Source organism: Pogona vitticeps, chromosome 2, assembly GCF_051106095.1.
Source record: "Pogona vitticeps strain Pit_001003342236 chromosome 2, PviZW2.1, whole genome shotgun sequence".
In the NCBI taxonomy this organism is placed as follows: Eukaryota; Metazoa; Chordata; class Lepidosauria; order Squamata; family Agamidae; genus Pogona; species Pogona vitticeps.
Window position 1 is genome coordinate 162,216,928 of NC_135784.1, and position 25,468 is coordinate 162,242,395.

General features: G+C 41.5%; 1 long non-coding RNA gene across 1 annotated transcript; it reads right to left on the reverse strand.

Annotated features, from left to right (window-relative positions):
• Positions 1–148: 148 nt before the first annotated feature.
• On the reverse strand, positions 149–23,554 carry LOC144586414 (uncharacterized). Its single transcript, XR_013541229.1, has 2 exons — positions 18,907–23,554; positions 149–517 (listed from the first exon to the last, which is right to left on the reverse strand). It is a non-coding gene; the product is annotated as an uncharacterized LOC144586414 (long non-coding RNA).
• Positions 23,555–25,468: the final 1,914 nt, after the last annotated feature.

Consider the following 25,468-nt stretch of genomic DNA (forward strand, 5'->3'; position numbering starts at 1 on the left):
CGTCCCCTTCTCCTCTTACCTTCACACTTTCTCAAAATCAGGGTCTTTTCCAGGGAGTCTTCTCTTCTCATGAGATGGCCAAAGTATTGGAGCCTCCTCATAGAAATAAGTCAGGCAGGCAGCCAAGCAGACTTTACAACTGGCATTATTTATTTATTTATTTAATGGATTTATACAACACTGACTTGGTACAACACACTAATCTAAGAGGTTTACGACAAACCAAGAAACAAGAATCCATCAACCTGCTAAACCAACAATAAACTTTGAAACATGAACCATACAGAATAATTAATAAGAAACCCTAAATGAAAGCAGAATCAGATAACATAGTTAACTATTAACCTCAGGAAGGATGTCCCCGAATGCTTCTTGAAACAGGATAGTCCTCATCATCATTCTAAAAGAAGAGGGACAGAGGCCCTGGCATCTGGAGCCCATGACATAAGGCTGGGGCCACAACCAAGAACATCCAATTTCTGGTGACCGGCTTCTTTGCCTTTCTTGGTGTGGCAACCTGAAGAAGAAAGGCCTTGTTTTACTAAGCCCCCTTGTTTTGCAGGATACCACCTTAGTCCTGAATGTAGGTTAATTAGGTTAAATCAGGAGAGGGGGTATTGAAGACCCCCCCAAAAAAGAACCTACTATCTATAAGCCATGTGTTTGATGGCTGTAATTTAAACATAGAAAAAAATATCTAAATGTTTAGGTACTGCCAACTGAGAGCATAGTCCACCCCACAACTGTGGACTTAAGTTGGACTACATGAGCTTAAATTACACCAATGTCCAATATTCAGAATATCAGATTGTAAACAATGAACACCAACAAAGGAGGACCAGTCTCCTGTGCTTTGGGTCACCAGGAAAGTGGTTTGTCATAGAAATTGAAAGATAACACTTTTGGCACTATTACAGGTGTCAGTGCCTGGACCTATTTTTTCTGCTGCCACACCGCTTACAAGAACCAGACAAACTTCATATTTCTTTTGCATATTAAAAGCAACTCACTAAAAAAAAGAACTTGAGAAATGGCCCAGCTTCACTGCTTTGCATGGAGAGGCTAAAGGAGCACTGATGAGGTGAGTAATTCTGACATGAAGAATGAGTTTAACATCTTTCTTTCTGCCAGTTTTAGCCATAAACCTGTGCACAAAAACCTGCACCCATATACAGCATTAGTACAAGCAAGGTGAATCCAAGCCTATGGGTAACAGTCAAAGACATTAACCAACAGAGGTGGCAATAGTCCAGTGAGAGAGAGATACAGAACACAACAACGAACAGTCTGGTTTATTCATGGCACAGCAATGAGGAATCCAGCAGCAAGATATACGTAGCAGATGCTGGTGCAAGCTCAGCACTGAGTCACTGGGACCTTGTTGCATTTCCTCTTGCTGGGGGCTCTTCCCAAGGCTCAGAGGTAACCTGTCTAGGTCATCCTATGAGCTAGGTTGACTAGGGAGGTGGGCATTGATACCGCTGGCTTCACAGTCCCTCGCAGATCTAAGTTATGCAAAGGGTTCTAAGAGTTTACTCCAAGCTGCTAAGAATTCCAAATATAAAATGGAAGGATTTTCTTCATCACCATTGTCATCCTCATCAATTTGGTAAACGAGCCAAAGTACAAAAAAAATGCACCAAATAATCTTGTCCAGTGCAGAGAAAACCTTAGATTTTTTTTAAAAATTTCACTTGCAATAGCAAAACAAAGATCTGTATCCCTATTCATCAGCCAAGATCAAAGCTGTGACGTTTACCTTTTAAAAGTTAGTCAGTTTGTCACTCACTGTGCTAGGTTGCCAACACTGTAATTATCTAATGGTTGTTGTGGGTTTTTTGGGGGGGGGGCTCTTTGGCTGTGTTCTGAACCTTCAGAACACGGCCAAAGAGCCCGAAAAACCCACAACAACCATTAGATACCAGCTGTGAAAGCTTTCGCAAATACACTGTAATTATCGCTCCAGTTCTGCAGTAATTCCTTGTGTTGTGCGCCATTGACTTTCGTTGATCATAACAACAAGCCACAAAAATACATGAAAAATCTTGCAGAGCTAGAAGGGACCCTGTGGGCCATCAAGTCCAGCTCAGGGATGCTAGCAAGTTTTGGGGTCTGAGTCCCAAGTCCAAGTCTTTGGTACAACATCTATTAAAAACATGTTCTTTCTCCCCAGAAAAACTGGAGGGGGTGGATGGGTGTCGAGTCCAAGTCATGGGGGGAAAAAACCTGAGTTGAGTCTGACTCAAGTCACCAGTGCAACTACTTAAGTTCAACTTAAGAGTGAGTCCCATGATTTGAGTCCTCATCCCTGGTACAGCCCCTGTCAAGGAGGCACAGTGGGGAATCGAACTCTCAGCATCTGGTTGTGCAGCCAGATATCAAAACCATTGAGTTGTCCAGAATGATTTAATAATAATCTTAGAAATGCAAAGCTGAAGGGACCCTGTGCATCACTGAGTCTGGCCTTTGTAAAATGTTCTCTGGTTCATTCTAATGGACAGTTCTAATACTGTATCTTGGAAATTTTAAATATACAAAAGGTAAAACCAAAAAAAATAACTTGCCTTGTCAGTTAACAATAGATGAAAATGGCATGAAACTTGAAAAAATCCTGCCCAAATAGCTCTTAACATGCTATTTAAAGATAACTTCTTCAAGTCACTTCTCACTGTAGCTAAGCAATTTAAATATCACTCACTAACACTTAAAAAGTAACTCTGTAACTACTTGTTTCTGTTCTTTCTTTTTTTGTTATAGCTAGTTGCAAGCCACTTCTATCTACAGTAACTTAGGTCTAATTAGTATTGTTTTGGCCAACAACTAAATCTTGAGTTTCTAACTGTGTAATTTGGTAAAGTCACTGCAAAGGAACATTAATCCCCTGGAGTAGAATTCTTTTGGTGATCTGTTCCTACCACCACCATCCTGAGGTTTATGGAGCTCCAAATGATGGAATTCTGTCTATGCAACAAAGCAAATTAAAAAGAAAAGAAAAGATATTGGCACAGGCCAGCCATGTTGATCATCAGTGCTCATGTAATTCCCTCTGTGTATAAAGTCAAAGACAATTTCCCCAACTTCTTCCCCTTTAAAAAAGCCAAAAGGACCTCAATTCCGGGGGAAGGGGGAAGCGGGGGTGGAGAGAAGAGCGACTATTACAACTTGTGCAACCACCGCTCTTCAAGATTGACAAATTTTGACCAGAATGAAAGCTGTGCCCAGCTTTCAATACGTAAATGGAAACTCTTTATGTAATTTCCTGGCTCAGTTGTGATAAGACACAGAATGAAAATAATTTTTAAAATGAGGAAATAATTTCAAGCTGCCACAGAAGAGCACTCAGTTTTAAGAAGCGAATTGTATTTCCAGTGAAGTTTTCAAAATCCAGCAAGAGTGGGAGTGTTCAACTCTATCATTTCCATCTGAAATTATGGGTGGGGGAAACTGTGTTAAGAAAAGGGAAATATGGACATAGATCAGAAACTGTAGGCAAAGCAATAACAAAACCTGACACATAAATAATGCCAATTTTCTACCAAGTACCAAACTCTGAATGGACCATTAATTGCATTTTTAAAATTCTGGAAAGATTATAGATGAAGTAGCCTGTATTCTTTCTCAAACACTTCAACAGGTTGCTTGCCTTGCTGTAGCTGCTTAAAATGAGCTACAGTGTACACTTTCCCCTTGAATTGCAAGGGTTTAAGCAGCACAGTTTTGGCTATACAAGATCTCTCCCCCCAATAAATAAATAAATAAATAAATAAATAAATGCATACATGCATACATGCATACATGCATGCATACATGCATGCATGCATGCATGCATACATACATACATACATACATACATACATACATACATACATACATACATACATACATACATACATACATACATACATACATACATACATACATACATGTGGTGGCTAGACAGTGCTGGGGGAATGCTGTACAGTAAACCCATCTCTCTCTCTCTCTCTCTCTCTCTCTCTCTCAGTGTGTGTGTGTGTGTGTGTGTGTGTGTGTGTGTGTGTGTGTGTGTGTGTGTGAGAGAGAGAGAGAGAGAGAGAACACCCACAGACCTACTCCCTAGAAAGAGTGCTTGGATTATCTTTAGAACCAGAATGCCAGTCTATCTGCAGGAGAGTATCAACTGTTTATGCTTTGTAGTTATATTTTTGGGGGCATACACAGATCTTGAACTCATCGTCGTTTAGTCATTTAGTCATGTCCGACTCTTCGTGACTCCATGGACCAGAGCACGCCAGGCCCTCAGCATCCTTAATCCTGGCATTGTTGAAAGGAGAAGTATATATCTGCAGTATCTGCAGTATCTGTGATTACTTCCCAATGTGGCAAAACATAAATACAGTTGCTCAGAGAAGAACCTTCTAGATCAGTGGTTCCCAACCTTGGGACACCAGATGTTCTCAGACTGCAACTCCCAGGATCTTTTACCATTAGGGCTGTTGGACAAGATTACTGGGAGTTGCATTCCAAGAACATCTGGGGATTCAAGGTTGGAAACTGCTGTTCTAGATCTGTCCTGGTTTCACCTACCCAGGCTGACCATTAGCTCCTGTTGTGCAGGAAGGAGTATAAAGATCTGTTGATTCTGACTTTTGCTCGAGAAAGAGGTTCACACGTACTTAAGTATTTTTCTGGTACTGCTCTCCACAGAGCAGCAGCCACCTACCTACAAAAATGCCTACCAATTAAACCAACAAGCAAGATGCTGTATTAACATAGGCATGAGAACATACCTAATATTATTTAATGTATTTAAAATATTTTTACCCTGCCTTTCTCCCAAAAAAGGACCCAAGGCAGCTGCCTCAGGGTGTTTAGATCAAAGGTTTATACCAACATCCAAGAACAGAAGAGGCCCAAACACAACTCACCACAACTCAAGAATGAAGACTAGTGGGATATTCCAAAAAGACAAAGGAATGCAGAGACACTGATACTGAAACAGAGACATTACAATCTGCAGAATTGTCTGCACTGATGAGGTGATTGCCAATACCAATCACAAGTGGCACTCTTTCAAATAGACCAAGTCAAGGAGGGAGATAAAGAAGAAACAGTAACGCAGTCCCACGGGACAGAGAGGAGGAAGAACTACAGCGGCATGCCAGGACCGAGAGGCAAAGAGTCAGACCCAGATGGGGTTGCTGATCCAAATGAAGCTTCCAAGCCAGAAGGGGATGCCAATCCAGATGAAACTGCAAAACAAGAAAGGGCCATAAAGAAAGCATCAAGATGGCCCAGCAAAGGCATACTAGTGCTATAATGTCAGACCCTGCCAAGGAGGCTGAAATCACTCAGACGGCACTATGGGATTAAACTGATTATTACTTACCCAGAGAAGGAGCTAACAAGAGCAAAGAAGCAGCCAACAAAGAGACAGATGTTCTCTTAAAAAAGCAATGCTTGGAAACTGACCACATTACTAGTAGGAAGAGAAACCGAAGGATGCAAATAGATCTTCAAGAAGAAGCATGATGCTGAAGCCAAGTTATATAGGTATAATGCAAGACTGGCATACATATTGCTCTTAAGAAGGGCCAGTCTGCAGATTCCAGGCTTTCTAGAACTGCAGAGTTGGAAGGGACCCTATGGATCATCGAGTCCAAGCCCTGTCAAGGAGGCACAGTAGGGAATTGAACTACAAACCTCTGACTTCACAGCCAGAGACCTAAATTGTCAATCTTTTGGACTAGGGTGGCGTATTCCAGGCTTTGGGCATTTTCCCACTTGACTCCAAAACTGGGGGATTCTCTCCCCCTGCACCTTCATATGGAACCAGAGTTGGACAAATTTAGACATTGCTTGAAAACTTATCTGCTCAGCTTGGAGCTATAGGTGTTGGGTGTTGGGAGAGATCAGCAATCAGTGTACCTTATTTGAACTTTTTAGCTGGTTTTTAGCAGCTTTTTGATTATTGCTTATTTTGAAGAGTTCTATGTTGATGTACAGGTTCATACACACACACTATTAAGGCTGTGGTTAAATGTGGTATTGCATGTTTGTACATTACTTGATTTTACTGAAAAGCATTTTGCCATACTATAGAGCAGTGGTTGCCAACCTTTTTCAGACCATGGACCAGTTGGGGGGGCCTTTGTGTGTGGGGGTGGGGGCACCCCTGTGCTTGCGCACAAGTGTGACAAATCCCTGTGCGAGTGTGACTTGCCTCCCCCACGAGCACGATGCCCACCATGTGCAGGGGGTGGCGGAGATCTCTCTCCGCGGCCCAGTTCCAGGAAGCCCATGGACATGCACTGGGCCGCAGACGGCGGGGGTTCAAGACCCCTGCTATAGAGTACTATATGTATATAGAATACTATATAATCAATACATTGTTGTTGTTCAAGGCTATTATCCAAAGTATGGGGAAGATTGTAACTAAACTAGAGACAATCAGGTAACAAACGACAAACCAAAAGACCCTATAAGCCTTACTAGTTCATGGCTCAAGGAACCACACTTTCAAGAAGTAAAATGAAATCTGGACTTTTTTTTATCATTGGTGTTTTGTTTCACCTTGACACACACATTCCACAAAGCTTCCTTTCTTGGGTCCCTTCACCTTTGCTCTGTGCCTCCTCCCCCACTGGAACCATACCACCCAAGTGAGTAGGACAGTAGGCTGTCTGGGCTCTACTTCCTGTACAAGTGCTTCCTTGGAGGCTTAGAGTATTGTGGGAAGTATATTTTTGGTGCTTATTGGGCTAAATAAATAAGGAGCCCTCAAAGAACTACACTTCCCACAATACTATAAGTATTCCAGGGAGGGCTTGGGTCGGAAGTAGACCCCAGACAGCTTGCTTAGCTAGGGAAAAGAGGAAGGGTGGTGGAGGAGAAGAAGGCCAGGAGCAAGAAAGGTGCTGGGGCTCATGAAAGTGGGGTGGGGAGGGGTAAATTCGTTTGAAGTTGGGCAAAAAGTGAACAAAGCATGAATCGGTTCTTTTTTAAAAAAATATTTGGCATGGCTTGTGGTTTATGGACACCCACTAAACCAGGTACCATCATGAACCACCTTTGTGCCCATCTCTAGACTAGGCCATAATTGGACAAGCCGTCAAGCACAGTACAATCTGAACATTTCTAAATGTTACAGCCAACAGAAAGGTGCACATGAAAACATTTTTTTTTCAGCCTCAAAAGTGGCAAGGGACTTTTTCATTTTTTTTCTGAAAAAGCACTGTGGTGGTATGGCAATGTGGCACTTGATACCTTTGGTGACTGCTGATGACCACTTGGCTCCAATGGAATTATGAAGTTACCAAAGATAGTGCCCACCTGTACCAAAAAGAAAACATATAGACTCTCGACATCAGCTGAGGAAGACTGCAACCACTACGTAATATTATTTTGGCTTAAATCTTACCCCAATTGGCCACACCTCATGAGTTTACTAAATTATCAGCTCAATTCCCAGATGGAGGAGCCCAGGTTTTCTGTGTCACCCCACGCCCTCTAGCCAAACAGAAACATGTCTGTTTTAAAGGAAGCCCAAACAGGGAAGGTATGTGCATAGGCTGGCCCCCTTTGTTTGAAAAAAAACTTTATTATCCAATCCACAGCTGCCTCAGGTGTAACTTTAAAACAACAGCCATAATTCAACCTCTATCTTTCCTGACTTCTTGTTGATGTTTAGTCATTAAGTCGTGTCTAACTCTTCATGACCCCATGGACCAGAGGACGCCAGGCCCTCCTCCCTTCCACTGCCTCCCGGAGTTGGGTCAAATTCATGTTGGTAGATTCCATGACACTGTCCAACCATCTCCTCCTCTGTCGTCCCCTTCTCCTCTTGCCTTCACACTTTCCCAACATCAGGGTCTTTTCCAGGGAGTCTTCTCTTCTCATGAGATGGCCAAAGTATTAGAGCCTCAGCTTCAGGATCCGTCCTTGCAGTGAGCACTCAGGCTTGATTTCCTTTAGAACGGATAGGTTTGTTCTCAAGAGCCTCCTCCAGCACCACAGTTCAAAGGCATCAATTCTTCAGCGGTCAGCTTTCTTTATGGTCCAGCTCTCATTTCCATACATCGCAACTGGAAAAACCATCACTTTGACTATGCGGACCTTTGTCGGCAAGGTGATGTCTCTGCTTTTTAAGATGCTGTCTAGGTTTGTCATCGCTTTCCTCCCAAGAAGCAGTTGTCTTTTAATTTTGTGGCTGCTGTCACCATCTGCAGTGATCATGGAGCCCAAGAAAGTAAAATCTGTCACTGCCTCCATATATTCTCCTGCTATTTGCCAGGAAGTGATGGGACCAGTGGCCATGATCTTAATTTTTTTTTTTTATGTTAAACTTCAGACCATTTTTGGCATGGTCCTCTTTCACCCTCATGCTGACTTACATCTTTAAAAAAGTACCTGGCCATATCCATCTTGCCAGAACTTTTGGACTTTTAAGTTCGTCACGCCAGCACACACCTGATGAAGTGGACGGTCCTCATCTATAAAAGCTGGCAGCCTGTATGATTTTGTTTAGTGGTCTCTAAAGGTATTGCCTACTCTTGCAGTTGATTTCCTTTGTTTGTTTGTTCTCCTGCCTTTCCCCTGATGTATTCTCTAAGGGTGTGTAGTGGTTATTTAGTAAATTTAAGTGGTGAACAAGAAGAATTAGCAACACATTACTTTGGAAAGCTCAGCTAGCAACAAGTGTTAGTAACAAGTTGAAGCTTTGAGAAACTATTTTCAGGCTTGGAAGAAGTAAAGCTGAGCTATTTACATCTTGCCCATAAGAGGGCAGTAGCAACCTGTATGTGTGGAGTTTGTTCACTAAAATTCACCTTCAGATTAAGAGTACCCTTCAGCCTCCAAACCTTACAGTGCGATTCCATGGTTGGAAAGGTGTGTGCCTGATCATACCAGAAAGGATCGCTTTAATTGGACCAATGTCCCTTAAAGGGACCCTTTTATCTGCCAGGGAATTGCTCCAGCCTGGCCTTAAAAATTACAACCCCAGATCAGGCTGGAGCACATTTCCCCATGTGTTGTGTGAAACAGATCATACTGGACGGCTTAACTGCAATCTATTTCCCTTTGTGATCACACCCTTACTTTTTCTCACACTAGGCGATGCCATTTCTTAATTCCTGTGGCGAAGGTCTTAAGTGCCACAACTGGGGGCTGTTTAGGAGCAATGAAAGGGGGAGGTAGCCATCACTGAGAGGGACAAACCCCTGGATGAAAAGAAAGCAGAGTCAGACTGCATGCCCAGGCTGGGGTTTCCTGCCAGTAGTGTAATGAAATGACAGTGCTCATCATGACAGCCATGATGACAAAGTCCAAAGATACAGACAGTTCTGTTGATCTACACATCAACAACAACAGTTTCTGTCTCCATCAACAGCAGGTCTTTTGTAGAAGGAATGGATACTAACTACCAGACAATTCTCTCTTCCTAACCTTGCATTACAACCTGAAACACTCACAAGGTATATGTTGGGGAAATCCATTCTAGTTGCTGCCAGGATTGCACCTAAAGTCAGAAGTGACAGGAAAACCTAGAGGGTGGGCAGATGAAGTCAGACAGCACTATGTTCTCTTTGACCCATTTATACAACCAGACAGAGCGCAAACTTTTACTCTATTTATGCCAAATAAACATATTCATCTTTGTTGTTGCTGTTGCCAGCTGACAAGGCTTTCCCTTAGAATTTTTTTGTCAAGATCTAGTGAAAAGGTCATGCCAACAAGGAGGAGGAGGAAGGAGGAGGAGGAGGAGGAGGAAGAGAACCAGCAAGACCAGCTGCTACCAGAAGCAGACATGGGCTTCCTGTGGATCTGAGCAGCCTCTGCAAATGTTTGTCTATGCCTGTCCATGATGTTGGCTCTGCTTGGGCTGGTTGGTTTGCAAAATCCTATTCTTGGATCTGGCTGGATGAGAGAAGTGCCATATTAATAAGCTCGGGGGTAAATTATTCTCTCTATAGGGAAGAATTTGGCCCCCGAGCCTATTGGTCCTGAAAATGGCTGGAAACCTCAGGAGAAGGAGGAGACCCTAGATGGGCCCTGTCTGGTTTCAGTATGCTCCTGAAAATGACCTTTGCTGGAAGCCTTTGAACTAGTCCTTTTTGACTCCTTCAAAATTGTGAAGGCCTTTTGGGAGGCCTTGGGACTGGCAAAAATGTCCATGGGGCTGCGTGGCTGCTGGCGTGCACATTTTGTCCAACAGTATAAGCCATCATTCTCAGGGCTCCTCCTAGCCTTAGGCAGAGTGAGACCATTGCTTTAGGCAGCCGGTCCCAGAGTTTTGGTTTTTTGAGGGCTTTTCTTTCTTCGTCCCACACCCATCTCCATCTGGACACCAGACAAGAGACGCATGTGCCAAATAGGCTGGCACTACAACCACTTAATGAGGCTGCTCATTGAAAGATAGGGCAATTTATGGAAGGAAACACGGTCCTGTTACCAGCATTGAGAGAAAATCCAGGCTGCCGGTCTAATTTGGTTCTGTCCGAGAAACTGGGAAGGGAGAGTGTCTTCTGTTTGCCTCAGGCTACAAAACAACTTGGGCCAGCCCTGAGCATTCTCAGGGCTCAAATTCACAGAGGTCCAATTAGATGGACCTTATGCAAGTGAATCTGAGTGCCTGACACTCTTAATGCATCATTTATTTATTTATTTATTTACTTATTTATTTATTTATTTATTTATTTATTTATTTATTTATTTATTTATTTATTAGATTTCTATCCCGCCCTTTTAGACAAAGTCTACTCTGGGCGGGTTCCGTCAAACATTATAAGCTAAAATAGTTAAAAACAATTAAAAACAATTCTAAACAATAGTAATGAGTAATGCTTAGTAGTGCTCAAGATGGGAAAACAGAAAATTATAGTAAAAATAAAGTATTTGTCCTGTGAAGTACAGTACCTGTTCCACGGGGATAGAACATGTCTTCTTTCAGGATGCAGTTCCTTCAATGGAGTGGCTTCTCCTCCTCCTCTTCTGTTTAACTGCTGGGGAAGATGGTTGTTGTGGGTTTTTCGGGCTCTGGTGTCCTCTGAAGATGCCGGCCACGGAGACTGGTGAAACGTTAGGAAGAACAACCTTCAGAACACGGCCAAAGAGCCCGAAAAACGCACAACAACCATTAGATCTCGGCCATGAAAACCTTCGCGAATATGCTGGGGAAGACTCGGATACAAGACCATAAAGCCGCACAGTTGTGTGTAGGTCCATTGTTTTCCTAAATGGGAAGGAGGTTTCCCTGTTTGTTTTCCTAGATGACTCTCCATACTCTGGGTTGCTTTAATTGCTGGATAGTTATTCTTTTTATGATGTGGGTGGATGGGTGGTAGTGATTAGAATGGCAAACAGAGTACTGTTTCCAAATGTCACCCGCAAAATAGACTGTTCCCAGGACTGCCACGGGCTCGTTTCCTCAGCATGGCTCATTATGTACTTTTAGTGGCTGTGCATGAAAGGGAGGCATGCAATACATGGGATTATCCAAAACACAGACACGTAAGACTTCTTTCACAGCCTGCCTCTCAGTCAGCCATGGAGGATGAAGTGCCTTAAGTTATCCGGATCCACGGCCACCCCCATAATGAACAGGGATGCCGCAGACTGTCTGTAAGGCACTGGACACATTTTAAGGCATTGTCTCCTATTTAGATTCATGGCTGTGATGGAGAGATGTAAAAAAAAGGAGGAATTGTTGGCCCAGAGTCCTCTAAGCACCATCTCCCCACAGCTTTCTAATCCTAATACTAGAAAGGATGTGGGAGAAGATGTCAGCAATAGCTACTCTCTCTCTCTTTCTGTCTCTGTTCCCACTCACTTACCCCAACTTTATCTTCTGTGGAGCCAGAGGTTGGGAGTTCAATTCTCCACTGTGTCTCCTTGATGGAGCTGGACTGTATGATCCATGAGGCCCCTTCCAGTTATGTAGTTCTAAGATCATCATCACTATCATCACCCCACTTTTTGACTTCATTTCTTGTTTATATAAGGAGCTGACCTGCTGACTCTCCTTCAGCAATGTGCCCACACTTTCCCTTTAGTTAGAAATAGGATGTAGGTTTTTCTGCCTTAACTATAACTTTCTCAGTAAAGCGAGTTAATCTGGATTTTAACTGCTTCATATATTTTTATGGGTCTGCACTGGGACTGAATGCCCAGGTGTCTATGCTGGGTTCACTCAGCCAAGCCAAATGCACAATATGAATGGAGTAAAACATTAAGTGCATCATAGCCCTTCCTGTAAATCAGAAACATGCAGGGATAAAATCTTCTGCATAAGCCTATCCCAGTCTTATACAACCTGCTGCCTGCCAGAGGTTTTAAACAATATCTCCCAAGATTTATGATCATTAATATGTTGGTTGTGGTTGATGCGACTGGACAGCTGAAACATCTGGCTGTACAAAACTGCCCTCTACTCTGATTTCAGCTCAAAATATAGTTTATGCAAATAGTTGACGTATAAATTGACTGAGCTTAACTGAATCCTCTGGCTTATTTCCAAAGAAGAAAGCCTGATGAATAGTAAAAGAAGCAAATACGGTAAACAGACATTTAAAAAATTAAAAATAAAAAGTGATTGAAACCAGTAAAAGATGGTAAAAGATAGAGTGATGAGACAAAATGGAGGAGAGTAAGAAATCATTTTAAAATCTCTCTCCCTCCCTCTCTCTTTCTCTAAAGTATGAGAGAGATTTTCAAAATTTCCAATATTTACAGTGGGACCCTATATCTGCGGAGAATGAGTTCCAAACCTCCCTGCGGATGCTGAAAAACACAGAATGTAGCAAATGCTGTTTTAATAACAAATATTATGCATAACATGGTCTCCGGCTCCTTCTGGTAGCTTCATCTTTAGAATATTGTTTAAAATTTTTTTTAGTATTTTCAGATTGGATAAGTGAATCAGTGGATACTGATCGTGTGGATACAGGGGTTCTACTGTACTTAAATTTGATGCATTAATGCAATAAAATTTAAGTGATCCTTAACATCCATGTACATGCATTATTAGCTTATTAACTGCTCTAAGTAATTTATGTAAGTTTTCCCAAGACTTACAATTATCTGACTTCTTACACAATATTTATTCATTCATTCATTCATTCATTCATTCATTCATTCATTCATTCAATTTATATCGCGCCTATCTGGTCAATTACGATATATATTCCTACCGATATATATACGTATAGCTAAGTAGAGTTTGAATGGTACAGTGTTATTCGTATCAGAGTTGCACAATTTAAAATCAAAGGTGTATATGAAATATAGGTAAAATTAAAACTGAGAAATGAATAGTTACTGAGAAGCAGACCATTGCTCTGCCCATCACATGCATCATTAATCTAATGGCTATTCTTTAAGGGCTGTGGAGGAGGGACATATATCTGTTCCACTCCCGCATTTCTGATTTATTACTGTCTTTGCATCTGGCAGGTGAGGGGTAAAGATTTTCAAGTTTTCAGAAGCCACTACAGCTCCCAAATAAAGAAATAATGTGACTGGCAAGCCAGCTTCAAAGCACAGGCATCTTATGTGTCCCTAAATTGCTATACCTCACGGTAAAAAACAAAAAGCCCAAAACCACTTATCCCACAATATAAGTATTCAATAGAAAGAGTCAGTTGCAATCTGAATAGGACTTTGACAAAACAAAATGAAAAAAAAAAAACCCAACAATTCACCTATCTTACTCTTTTTGAAATTCAGCTAGTACAGTATGTTACTTGAAGAACCGATTTCCAAATCCAGTTTGAAACACTGCAAGATACTGTATGTTCTTTTCTCTTTCCTGTTTTCCTTGGTAGGTATGAGGTCTCATCTCCACTGACATAACCAATTGCTACATCTTAATGACAATTCCTCTGAAATGATTACCAGCAAGCTCAGAAATGATGCTGTCTTTTAAAATGACGGTATTTCCTAAGATGATTTACCCACCAACTGCAATTGGAGTGAGTTTTAAGTAGCAACAATGAATAGGGAGAAAAATCTTCATCTTACAGGACCTCTTCCTCTCATGAAGGGTGAAACTACACTGTGAGGAAAATGTGAATTAACTTGTTTTCCTCACCAGCCATTCAGTTCTCTTTGATATACAGTAAATGGCCACAGAAGCAAAGGAGGAAAAAAAAAGCCTTCTACTTGCAGTTCCCATTGAAGTGCCTGTAGGTGGTGCAGTTCAAAGGAACTGCCTTCAGAAGGCTTCCCTTCCTAAGTTGCTCATTTCCTGATTTTGTCTTGCCAATAGGATAGCTAGTTAAGTTGTAAAAAACAAATAAATAAACAGGCAAGGGCCAAAGTGCATTGCTGAAGCACCACTTTGTCTGTAATGTGTGTATGTGTGATTTTTTTTCTATGCTGAGGTGATCTAGTGCTAAACTCATTTATTCAAAAAATGTAAAGAAATTCTGGGACAGATCTTGGTGGTGGGTGTTCTTTCAGACCCTAAACATCACATTCCAGCTGCCTATGTCACCAAGAGGCACACACACTCTCGTCATTTTGCAGAAACAAACAGCTGCTCACACGGGGGGGGGGGAGTCCTTTCAAATTGTTCTGGTCTGAAAAAAACAGAAGCCCTCAGTGGCAGAGAAAAACTGTGTGTCAGGAGTAAAAAGGGTCAGACTGATTCAATTTGATTTTTGTGTCATGTAATCAGTAAAAATAATAAATTCATCTATTATATACCTGCAGGAAATCCCATCGTATTTGACTGTGTCGTTGCAGCTTAACTCGCTACTTTCCTCCACTGATGTTGGAGATACACACAGTCTTCGATTAGGTTCCCAGGGAAGTACCCTGTTTCCCCTAAAATAAGACCTAACCTGAAAATAAGCCCTAGTACGATTTTTCAGGATGCTCGTAATATAAGCCCTAGCCCAAAAATAAGCCCCAGTTCAGTGAAACCGAGCACCTCCACCATTGTGCAGTAACCAGAAGAAGATGATGTGACTGTATTTGAATAAATGTAGATTGTTGTACATGGGGAAAAAATAAAACATGCCCTGAAAATAAGCCCTAATGCGCTTTTGGAGCAAAAATTAATATAAGACCTTGTCTTATTTTCGGGGAAACGGTAGCTCTGGTGCCTCACCCAGAAGGAAAGAAGGATGAAGAGACAGACTAACATTGGCTGAAATCCTGTAATTCACACTAGAGTCAGTCCATTGACACAGTGAGGATTTGGTGAGTTAATTCATCTGTACCTTCCTTTTATTCAAATAGACTATTCTATTTGTAAATTTCTCGACTAAGCTAAGCTGGAAGGAGAGTAGGCCCATTTGAATCAATGGCATTTATGGAGGAGTTGACTTATGAAGCCCTCGTTGAGTCAATGGGTCTATTCTAGTGCAACTTACTACACTCAGATCTCAGCCATTGTATGATTAAACACATGATATTAAGAATTCTTTTAATTTTCAGTGTGATGCTTCTGGAAGATATGACTGAAGCAAATGACAGCTGGGTGCACCTATATGTTGCTGTGATCACTTTGTCTCTTTCATTCCATTCAGAGATGCAAAAAAAAAAAAAAAAAAAAAAAAAACCAGGCAGATTTTAGCATATTCTAGAGGAACTCAGCATCAGAAATGCTTGAGAAATAATTCAAATTACTTTCACCACACTAATGTCAGGATTATGGATCTTATTAGAGAAAGGATTACTGAATACTTCATTAGAGCATGATATGAGCTGCAGGCATATGATACAACTTAAATGCACTCATAGGCTTTGTAAAATGGCCTATATGGCTGTTCATGGTGTGTTACTCACTGTACAACAAGACAACACAATGCAGGAATGGCTTGAGAGAAGAAGGAAAAAGCACTTGCACAATCATGTCTCTCTTTCTATTCACCTATTTGTATGACAATAGATGTGTGACTATGTGTAAAGATTTTGCATTTGCCTGCCTCTGTTCTGTATCCATGTTTCCAACACATTCTACCCAACAAAGTTAAGGGTGCCAACATAATTATCCCTTGCAATTAATGCTTCACAGCTGGAGCCCACCATCACTACTCAATAAGCAACATGATGCTGGTATGGTGCCCTCAGCTGTGTTCTCCTTGCATTGCCAAGCGGGAGGCAGCTGTGGCCCACTTTGGTGCCTGTTCTCTGCATCCAGCATTGCCATATTGCCCTTCATTCATTTAGATAGATTAGCTACATATCTGTCAGGAGGAACTTGGGTCCCTGCCCTGGCTCTGGGTTGGCTACCAACAGAAAGTCTTATGTGAGGTCTGCTTTCCTCCATCTGTTTTTGCACTACATATCCCTCTCTTGTCCTATATTCTTTTTCAAAAATTTAATAGTTGGGTTGTTTCCAGGATTCAGGGAAACAACAACGTCAGTCTTATTGGCAAAATATCCCCTGAAATACTTGCCTTCCGTTTTAGGCCGTGTGATTCCAGCCGGAGAGGATTTAGAGAGGAGCTCCAAGGAAAAGGGGCTGGAGGAACAGGATCAGTAATCCCAGTTACTTGGCACCAAATTATAAAAGACTGTCCATCAAAGGAGGCATTTCTGGGCAATGAATCATTTGACTCTGACCCACTTTAGTTAAATGACCATGTTAAAATCAACGTGCATATTACCACAACCTTGCTAAAAGGTAACTGTGGCGTTCACCCTTGTGGACCCTGCTTGTCTTTCCCTCACAAAGTCTCCCATAGTGTTTTCCTCTCTCTGCCACCAGCGGGTTACCTCAATCCACAATATAAATGATGTTTGTCTGAACACTTGTCTTATGAACAGAACTTATCTATTGAAGTGAAGCAGATTGAATAACAGAAGTTTCTCAGATACACATTATACCTGCGCAAATCATCAACACTTCTCTCAGTACATAAGTACTTTTTTTCTCTACTTATTTTCCTAACCAGTTCTATCTCTCTCAGTATCTGTTCCCTCTCTCTCTCTGACTAATCTGCCCTATCTGACTCCTCCTTCTCCCGCCAAGCCTCATGTAGCTTCTGCCTCTGCCTCTGCAGTCCTCTCATAGGTTCAAGCAAATCAGCTCATGAATATGAATGGCATAAGTCGGTGGTCCCCAACCTTGGGCCTCCAGATGTTCTTGGACTTCAACTCCCAAAAATCCTGGCCAGCAGAGGTGGTGGTGAAGGCTTCTGGGAGTTGTAGTCCAAGAACATCTGGAGGCCCAAGGTTGGGGACCACTGGGCCATAAGTGACATGGGTGATCGCCACAGTAACCAACAATTATGCCATCCTTATAAACAAAACACTACAATTCAAATACTGCTTTCATTTATTCTCATGATGTTCTGTCCATCTCTCTCCATACATAGTCATCTAACTTTACTGCTGTTAAAACCTAAACACTTCAGATATTGTCAGAGTATTGTTGAACTGTCAAGATGAAGCATGGATGAACTACTTAGTTGTATAACAGCAACAATTTTTTTTTTTTTGGCATTTGGTTTCCCATCATGCACTGTCTCAGAATTCCAGTACACGTGTTCTGTTTTTGGGCTGTGACATGTGTGTCACTTCGGTCCCTAGCAAACCTCATTGTTTCTGTGAGTTTATATCCTTTTCACAGCCAGGTCCTCATTTGTGCTTCCAGTCTACCAACCTGTTTCCCCACTCTACAACTGGAGCCTTACCTGTATTGCACCACAGCTATTTCTTGACATTAAAGTTATCAGATCATTTTAGGGATGGCTTCAGAACAGTGATATTATACAATCTTTGTGTCTCTGTCTCGGGTGTGGCATCCACAGGAGGTGCCTCTCTTGTCCTACACACTGTCAAGAGCCTGCCGAGGATCCTTGGTTACTGACCGCTCCCAGATAAGTATTCTCTCAAGGTCCTTGGTAAGAACTCTTTCTGGTAATTCAGGATTTTATCTCCCTCAGTTATGCCAGTGGGGAATGGCTTTTGAAGAAGGCTCTCTGAAAAGAGCCCGTTTAGTGTAAATGCAAGCAAGAGGAAACTGTAGAGCAGACATTTGTATTGCATCCTGAAAGCCAGAGAGCCTACCAAATCCTCTTGAATATGCAGATAGCTTTAATGGTACATTAGTATCCCCTCTGGCTGCTACGTGCCATTAAAAATGATTGCTGAAATGATGGCTTTTAGAAAGGCATTATAGCTCTTCTCTCACTCTGCTTTGCAAAATACTACCTGCCTGATCCCATCAACCCTTCCTGTGCTCAGAGAGGCATTTTGTCCCAGGGAGATTTTTCTAATTTCAGGCCTGTGCTTGCTTACAGGATGCATGTCCTTGGGAGGTTCTCCCATTGGATGACATATGATGTCAGGTCACCAAGAGCTTGGAGAAGAAAGTTTTGAGGTTACAGTTCCCAGAATCCTCTAGCCGGTTTGCTGGTTGGCATCCTCATTAGCCACAAGCTTTTAGCCAGTTAAAGTTTAAATTTTTATAGCTGCTGCTTTGTCCCTAATTTTTTCCATTTAAAAATATAATTATTTGATATGCCAACCATTTGAAAATGTAGCTGGTGAACAAATCCAGCACCAACACATGCAGAAGTAAGCTATTTAGGGCTTCGGATTATGAGGGTCTAGCCCTGAATGCCTGTTATTTTAATTTAGTTTGGCAATGCTACAACATAGTTTAGGCCAGTGGTTCACAAAATTTTTGACATCAACCCCCACTTTTGAATTTTAAGAAACATTGCCTCCTCACCTCTCCTTTACCATCATCAGCCCCTTTAAACAAAGAGACAATTAAAAATTATAAATTCACAAACATACAGTAAAAATGTTTGAAATTAATTTTGCGCTATTAAATATTAAGCATTTAAAAAACTGTTGAAAGTGACTAAAATGTCACAGTGTCACACTGTGCCCACAAGGATATTTTCATTCTCCTCCCTCCCTCCCTCCCTCCCTCCAGTTTGAGAACCATTGCATGTCTTAGGGTACCTGACTGTGGAGTTGGAGGTCAGGAGTTTTATTCCCTATGGTGTCTTGGGTGGAGAGACAGCCCGTGTAGCCTTGGGCACGCTGTATGGTCCCAGAGCATCCTCAGAAGAAGGGAATGGTGAAACAGTTCTGAGTATTCTTTGAAAACTCCAAAAAGGATCATCATTAAGTCAGAATCAACCTGATGGCTGTGAGGGTTCTGCTTCAGGCCCCACTGTGGTCTCCCTGCCAGCAGTCACTTCAGTCAACTGTTACTTCAGGAGCAACCAATGAACTATTTGCACCTTCGCCTCCACCTCTGATGGAGAGAGGAAGGGGTTCATGTCTTGAACCTCAGGCGCTTCAAAAGTCCCTCAGGTTCTCCTCCTTGAGGTCAAAAGTTTCATAGGCTTTATGGTCCAGCTCTCACTTCCATACATCTCTATCCAGCTGTGCCCTTTCTTCTCTTATTCGAGTCTCTGCTTTCTTGCTCAGCCTCCCCTGCCCCCCTCAGCAAGAGGGCTTTCTGGGAGAGAAAGAATTCCTAGCTTTTCTGCTTCTTCTCTGGGGATCATTAATCGTTCCCACTTGTGGTCACTCTCTCTCGTACTTGCTTTGCTACTCGTGCTCCCTCCTCTATTTATACTTCTCCTCTGCCTTCCTTCCCCTCCTACAGTTGTTCTGAATCTCTAGCCTTTTTCTTCCCTTCTCTCCCTTCCTTGTCCAAGGGTTCATCCTCATCTGTTCCCCCGCCTCTGCTTTTCCCGCCTTTTTTTCCCTCCCTGTCCTTCTCTTCTCAACTGTGGCCTCCCCTTTTCTTCTTATCTGCTTCCCATAGCTGGGATTTCCATGTTTGTTTCCCCTCTCCAAGGCAGAGGGAAGGGCACTGGAACGGGTTAGTTTGTTCTTCCGCCCTCTTTCTCACAATGGCTATATTACTATTATTATTATTATTCAAAAACACCAGGCACAGTCAATCAAAACTATACAAACACTGACTGGTATTATATAAGAGGTACAGGTTTTAACCAAAAAACCTAAATAACTTAAATATCTGCACAGTATCTATGCTGTTCCTAATATTGCTGTTTTTTGTAGCTCTGACAGTGTTATTTCTGAGATCTGCAAATACTTACAGTACTGTGTGAAATTTCCTGATATTGTTCCCAAAGCCCTGAATCCTTGATGACTTCTTCTTCTTCTTAAAGATAAGACACCATCTTTTACTGGTATTATATAACAACTGATACACATTTTAACCCAAAACCTTAGTATCAGTTCAGTTGGTGTTTTTGTTATTAATACCCATTTTGCTTCTCAGCACAGCTGCTGCAGGTGGTAGACCTAAAAGTCAAACTTAAAAATCAGTATTCAAGTCCTAAAAATGTATTGGTGGGGAGGGAGGAATATTTGCAAAATCACTGATTTTTTTTTAATGTCAGGAAGCAAATTAGAGAAACCAGAAAACACGTAACACCTTTAGGACTTACTAGTTTTTGTTTTTCATAAGTTTTCATGTGTCCAAGCACACTTCCGATGAAAGGCGTGGCTGTTTTCTGGGAGAAGTATAAAAGTGTTGGCAGGAAAGGTGTGTTGTGGGAGGGCAACAACAGGGTATGTAGATCTCGGGTGAAGATTAGGAGCTAAAAGCAATTGGCTTAAATCAGTAGCTGAAGACTTTGGAACTACTCTGCTTGCTAAACTTAGTTTGGGGATGAGAGTTAACCTGATCTTGCTTCCATATTCTTTTACATTCTTGCCATAATGTTTGGTTTGTGATTCCTCCTCCTCCTCCTCCTCCTTAATTAGGCCTTGAATTGCAATTGCTGGTGTGGTGGTGGTGAAGAACGGAAAGGAATGTGGTGACTACCAACTTTCTCTATAATTTTCCAGAGCGCTGTGTGGTGGCTCTGTCCCTTGCACACAGAGTTCCTGCTGTGACCCAAAGCAAATGGTCAAAAACACTGGGTCAGCTGCATGCACCCAATACAGTGCTGTGCACTTGCGCAGCTTAGACGAACCATTAGTGAGTGCACATGATCAGAGCATTTGATAATTCTGTTAGCCATACTGGGTCAGTTGGCCCCTTTTAGGCTTTCTCTGTCTGTATACACTAAACACATGAGGATGGGAATGATCCTAGAACCATTACCTCTGCCTACAGTTTGGAATCCAGGTTCTGATGTATCATCATCCCCTGAGTTAACAGACCTCACTACCGCTGTTATTCCCCATCTCCAGATCAATTTGTTTATATATATAATATTTAATAACTAATGAGTATTTGACTAAGAGAAACAGCAGTAGCCATTGAGAGCATTCTTTATTATCTAGAAAAGGAAAGTATAAATGAAGAAGACATGTAAAAAAATGGTGACCAGATTTCCATAAATTAATCTTACTTCTCTGTTCCTTTTGCTACTCCCATTTTGAATATAAATCTTTCGCTGAGTGTTATTTATTTATTTATTTATTTATTTATTTATTTATTTATTTATTTATTTATTTATTTATTTATTTATTTAATATTATGAAATATTTTACTTCACCTTTCTCCTTAGAAAGGACCCAAAGTAGCTTACATCATTAAAAGGCAATATTTGAAGCTGAAAACAATAAGTACACACATTCTAAAAAGGATCAAATAAATACCACTCTGAGAAATTGCAAAGAAAAGCACCACTACAAACACATTCGAAACAGTAAGGCATAACAATGAAAGATAGGGGCTTTGTATTCGTATAGGTTCTGGGGGCAGGTGGTAATGAGGCCATCTGCCTATACGAAACTCCCATCTCTAACAACAGTCCATCTAACCCAGTCAGCCAGTCACTGAGAGAGAGTTTGGCTATAGACAAAGGTCTTTGCCTGCTTGTGGAAGGAGAGCAAAGATGGAGCCAGTCTGGTCTCCTATGAGAGGGAGTTCCAGAGTCTGGGAGTAGCAACAAAGAACTGATCATACCAGACTCATTCAAATAACTCTCAATGAGCCTTTCCAATTCTTTCCACTTTTGAGAAATTTCAATCCTTGCAGCTGCTAATAACATTATAATATGATAATCATAATTATTATTATAATAGGTGAGGACAAGAGATGGGGATCCCTGTCCCAGGTGCACCTATTGTGGGTCCAGCCCTCTGAATCGGCTTGTTCACTCACACCCTGCCACGTCACCAGCATTCTGCTTCTCCTGCCAATCACGGGAGTAGCTCTTCTCTCAACTGGCTCAGCTGGCCACTTCAGGCAGAGTGTGGGAGGACATGTCTTCCCACATGGCTGCTGAGTGGTCAGCCAAGTAGGGAGACATCGGAGCTACTTCAGCGATTGGTGGGAAGAGTGGGACGCTGGCAGCATGGCAGCATATGAGTGGACAGGCTGGTTCCGAGGGCCAGATCTGCATTAGGCACACCTGCGATGTACTCTATTAAAGACAGGTGAAAGTAAGAGTTTACCACAGTAACTTATTGTCTGACTAGCTATCTTATTCAGAATTAAGACAACACTTTTTCTAGATTGTATTACAAGAGAATACTCCAACCATAGATAAATAAATAAATGAGCCATACTTACCACATTTCCTCCATCATCCCCTCCAGCAGTTCTTTTCTTCTCACATCCAAGTAACCACATTTACCACATTTACTCAGAGGCTGCAGTGATTTATACTCCCTGGCAAGTGTTTTTTGGATGAGAATAACCTGCAAGTTGTAAGCTTATTTATTTTTACTGAGGAGGACATTCCATGAGTGCAAGGGGGGTCATCACTAAGATAGATTAATTAGGGCCCAACATTTTAGAAGGCACTGGAATCTAAAAATGAATTTTACTGATGAATATTGGAGAAATAAATAGCAACACATTTTGGCCCTATTGCCTTAGCTTTGTAGTAGTAGTTGTTGATGAATGCACTAACCTTTTTTTTGGGGGGGGGGAAGTACCATGTTCTTTTTGGGAGGGTTTGTAGCCATGTGTCATCTCAGAGTGAGCAGGAGACTATGCCAGGTACCCTAGTACCAGCATTGCTTGGTAGGCTATCCTCCTAATTAGTACATTCAGAATCTTAACCATGTTTCCCCTGAAATAAATTCAATGGAACATCATAAAACTTCCTGCAAAGCATGTAGGCCTATGACTAAAATTTAGTTTCTTATTTTGCTCATTAGGAACATTCTTTTTTTTTCTTTTTCTTTTTTTTTTTCTTTTTTTTTTTTTTTTGCAGCCAGTAGTATTGTGACTGCTATCTAGAATGCATAAATATGGTGTCATATCCACCCGTTAGTAGCTCACTGTGACAACACAAAGGCCAAAACTCTACTGAGGTTTTATGCTGGTGCAACACAATTGATGCAAGCTCAGTCTGCAACAGCAAATACTCTTGCTAGCTTCTTAACTGGTGACAATTTGCCACTGAAATCTGTGCCGATTAGGGTATGCCAGCAAGCATAACAAATGGGATTTGGGCCAAAAAAAAAAACAACAACACACCCTCTTCCTCTAAAATATGTCTGCATTGTTTCATTAAGTATATCCCTACCCATTCCATTTTCTATTAATATTTTTGGTGACCAATTTTTGATGCATGTCCTGCAACATTATGAAAATATAACTTTTTGTGCTTGAATTCTTCAAATTTCTCAGCCAGTATGGACAGTGACTACACCAGCTCAGGAATCTAGTTGTTCTTATCTAAAGCATATCAGGCAAAATCCAAAGGAACAAAACAAACCAGTACCCAAAAGAAAATGTGGCATCCTAAAGACTAACCATTATATTTTTTTAATGTGAGCTTTCATGGACATGAAAATGGAGCTTTCACAAAAGCTTTTATGGAGCTTTCGTGTAAGCTCCATGAAAGCTTACATTGAAAATATAACGGTTATTCTTTAAGGTGACATATCTTTTGCCTGACATGCTTGCACAGACTAACACAGCTACCTTTTCTAAAACATGTCTAAAGCAGTAATTTTTCCAAACTCTGCTGAGCTACATAACTTGAATACTGTACTGAAGCTTATTTGTTAAAAGAACTGAAAACAGAAGTACTTAGTACTAGAAACAGAAGTACTAGTGATGAAAACAAAAGTACTTAATGATGAAGACAGAATGAACTCATAAATCTCATAAAGAAGCAAGTTTCAGTTTTTAAACATCTGTCTGGAAAAGGCTGCTCGTAGACCACATGTTAGGTAGTTGCCTTATACTGAGTTAGACCATTGGTTCAGCTAGCTTATTATTTTTGGCATTTTCTAGCAGCTTTCTATGGTTTCAGCTGCAGAGTTTTCCCAGCTCTGTCTCAAGAGGTCAGGGATTGCATCTGGGATCTTTTGAACAAAAACTAGAAGCTCTGTTACCATTGAACCACAGAACCTCTGACACCTCTTCCACCACTGAGTTACAAAGTTGCTAACTTATATATGTGCACTTCCAAGCAAGTGAACTATAGGCCAACACTGCCCAGAAACCCTAAGGGACAGGATGAAAAGCATTTCGCTTCAAATAATCATTCTATTAAAAATACCCTCCAACAAAACATACTCATCTCATTTTATGATCTGATGTGCCTGGTTAATAAAGCAAAATTGTTTACATAGAACAGAACTGATAATTAGCCATTTCAGATCAGCCTCTTCTATTTAGGCCACCTCATTAAAGTGAAGAAGTTGCAAAACAGTATGGCTTGAGGGCTTCCTAAACAGAGGCTGGAGCTTCTGCTGAGTACAAAATTTTAGCAGCTTAGGAAAGTGTGGGTAACAATCAGAAGGAACTTGCAAAAGGCCTATAGCAAAAAGGACAAGCACTGAAGAAGAGACTCGGGAGGACCCCCTCCTTCCCCTCAACATAAACGAGGCGAAAGCTGGTGTAAAACTAGCAAGGCAATTGTGAAAAAAACAAAGTGTAATTTACATAAATTTTCATTACTCCCTGCTGCTGATAAGACCATCTTTTGGTCACTGGAGGTCCTTCGTTAAGGACATCGGTTGTTCCAGAACTTCCCTCTTTTGGTCTCATTCAGGGCTGGAACCTTTCCTTCAAGTTCCTTTGCTGAATGGGGAACCTCTGTAAGCCTGAGGAAGAGGTTCCTCACCCCCTGATACAGCTTCTAGGCACCATCCATACTTTGCCTATCCAGGGAGGCTCTGCTCCCCTCAGTAGATAAATAGGTAAATCACTTAGAGTCTCCTTCCTTTCCTCTGGTATTAGCAGGAACCAAAGGCATGGTGCTAGCAGCACATGTTTATGGATATGATGCATGCTGACAGGCTTCCATCTACCTTGCCCCCTTTTTACAGTAGCAAGAAGGGTAGCACCATAGCTCTGGGGCTATAACTTTTTGTACTAATCATCTCTCCTTTCCCCATCTCCGAACAGTTTTCATGACCTGTCCCTCTGACTGCCATTCTCTCCCAGCCTTCCTTTGGCTTTTCTTTTTGCAAAAGGTATCTCTGGAACAATGGCTACTAATTCTCCTAGTACTCTGCTGTGCACAAGGAGTGAAGGTCCTGGCAATTTTCTACTACTGCTGCTTTTCCCAATCTCTATTCTTGCAGGCTGATGAGAAAGATACCCTCTGGCAAGACCCAA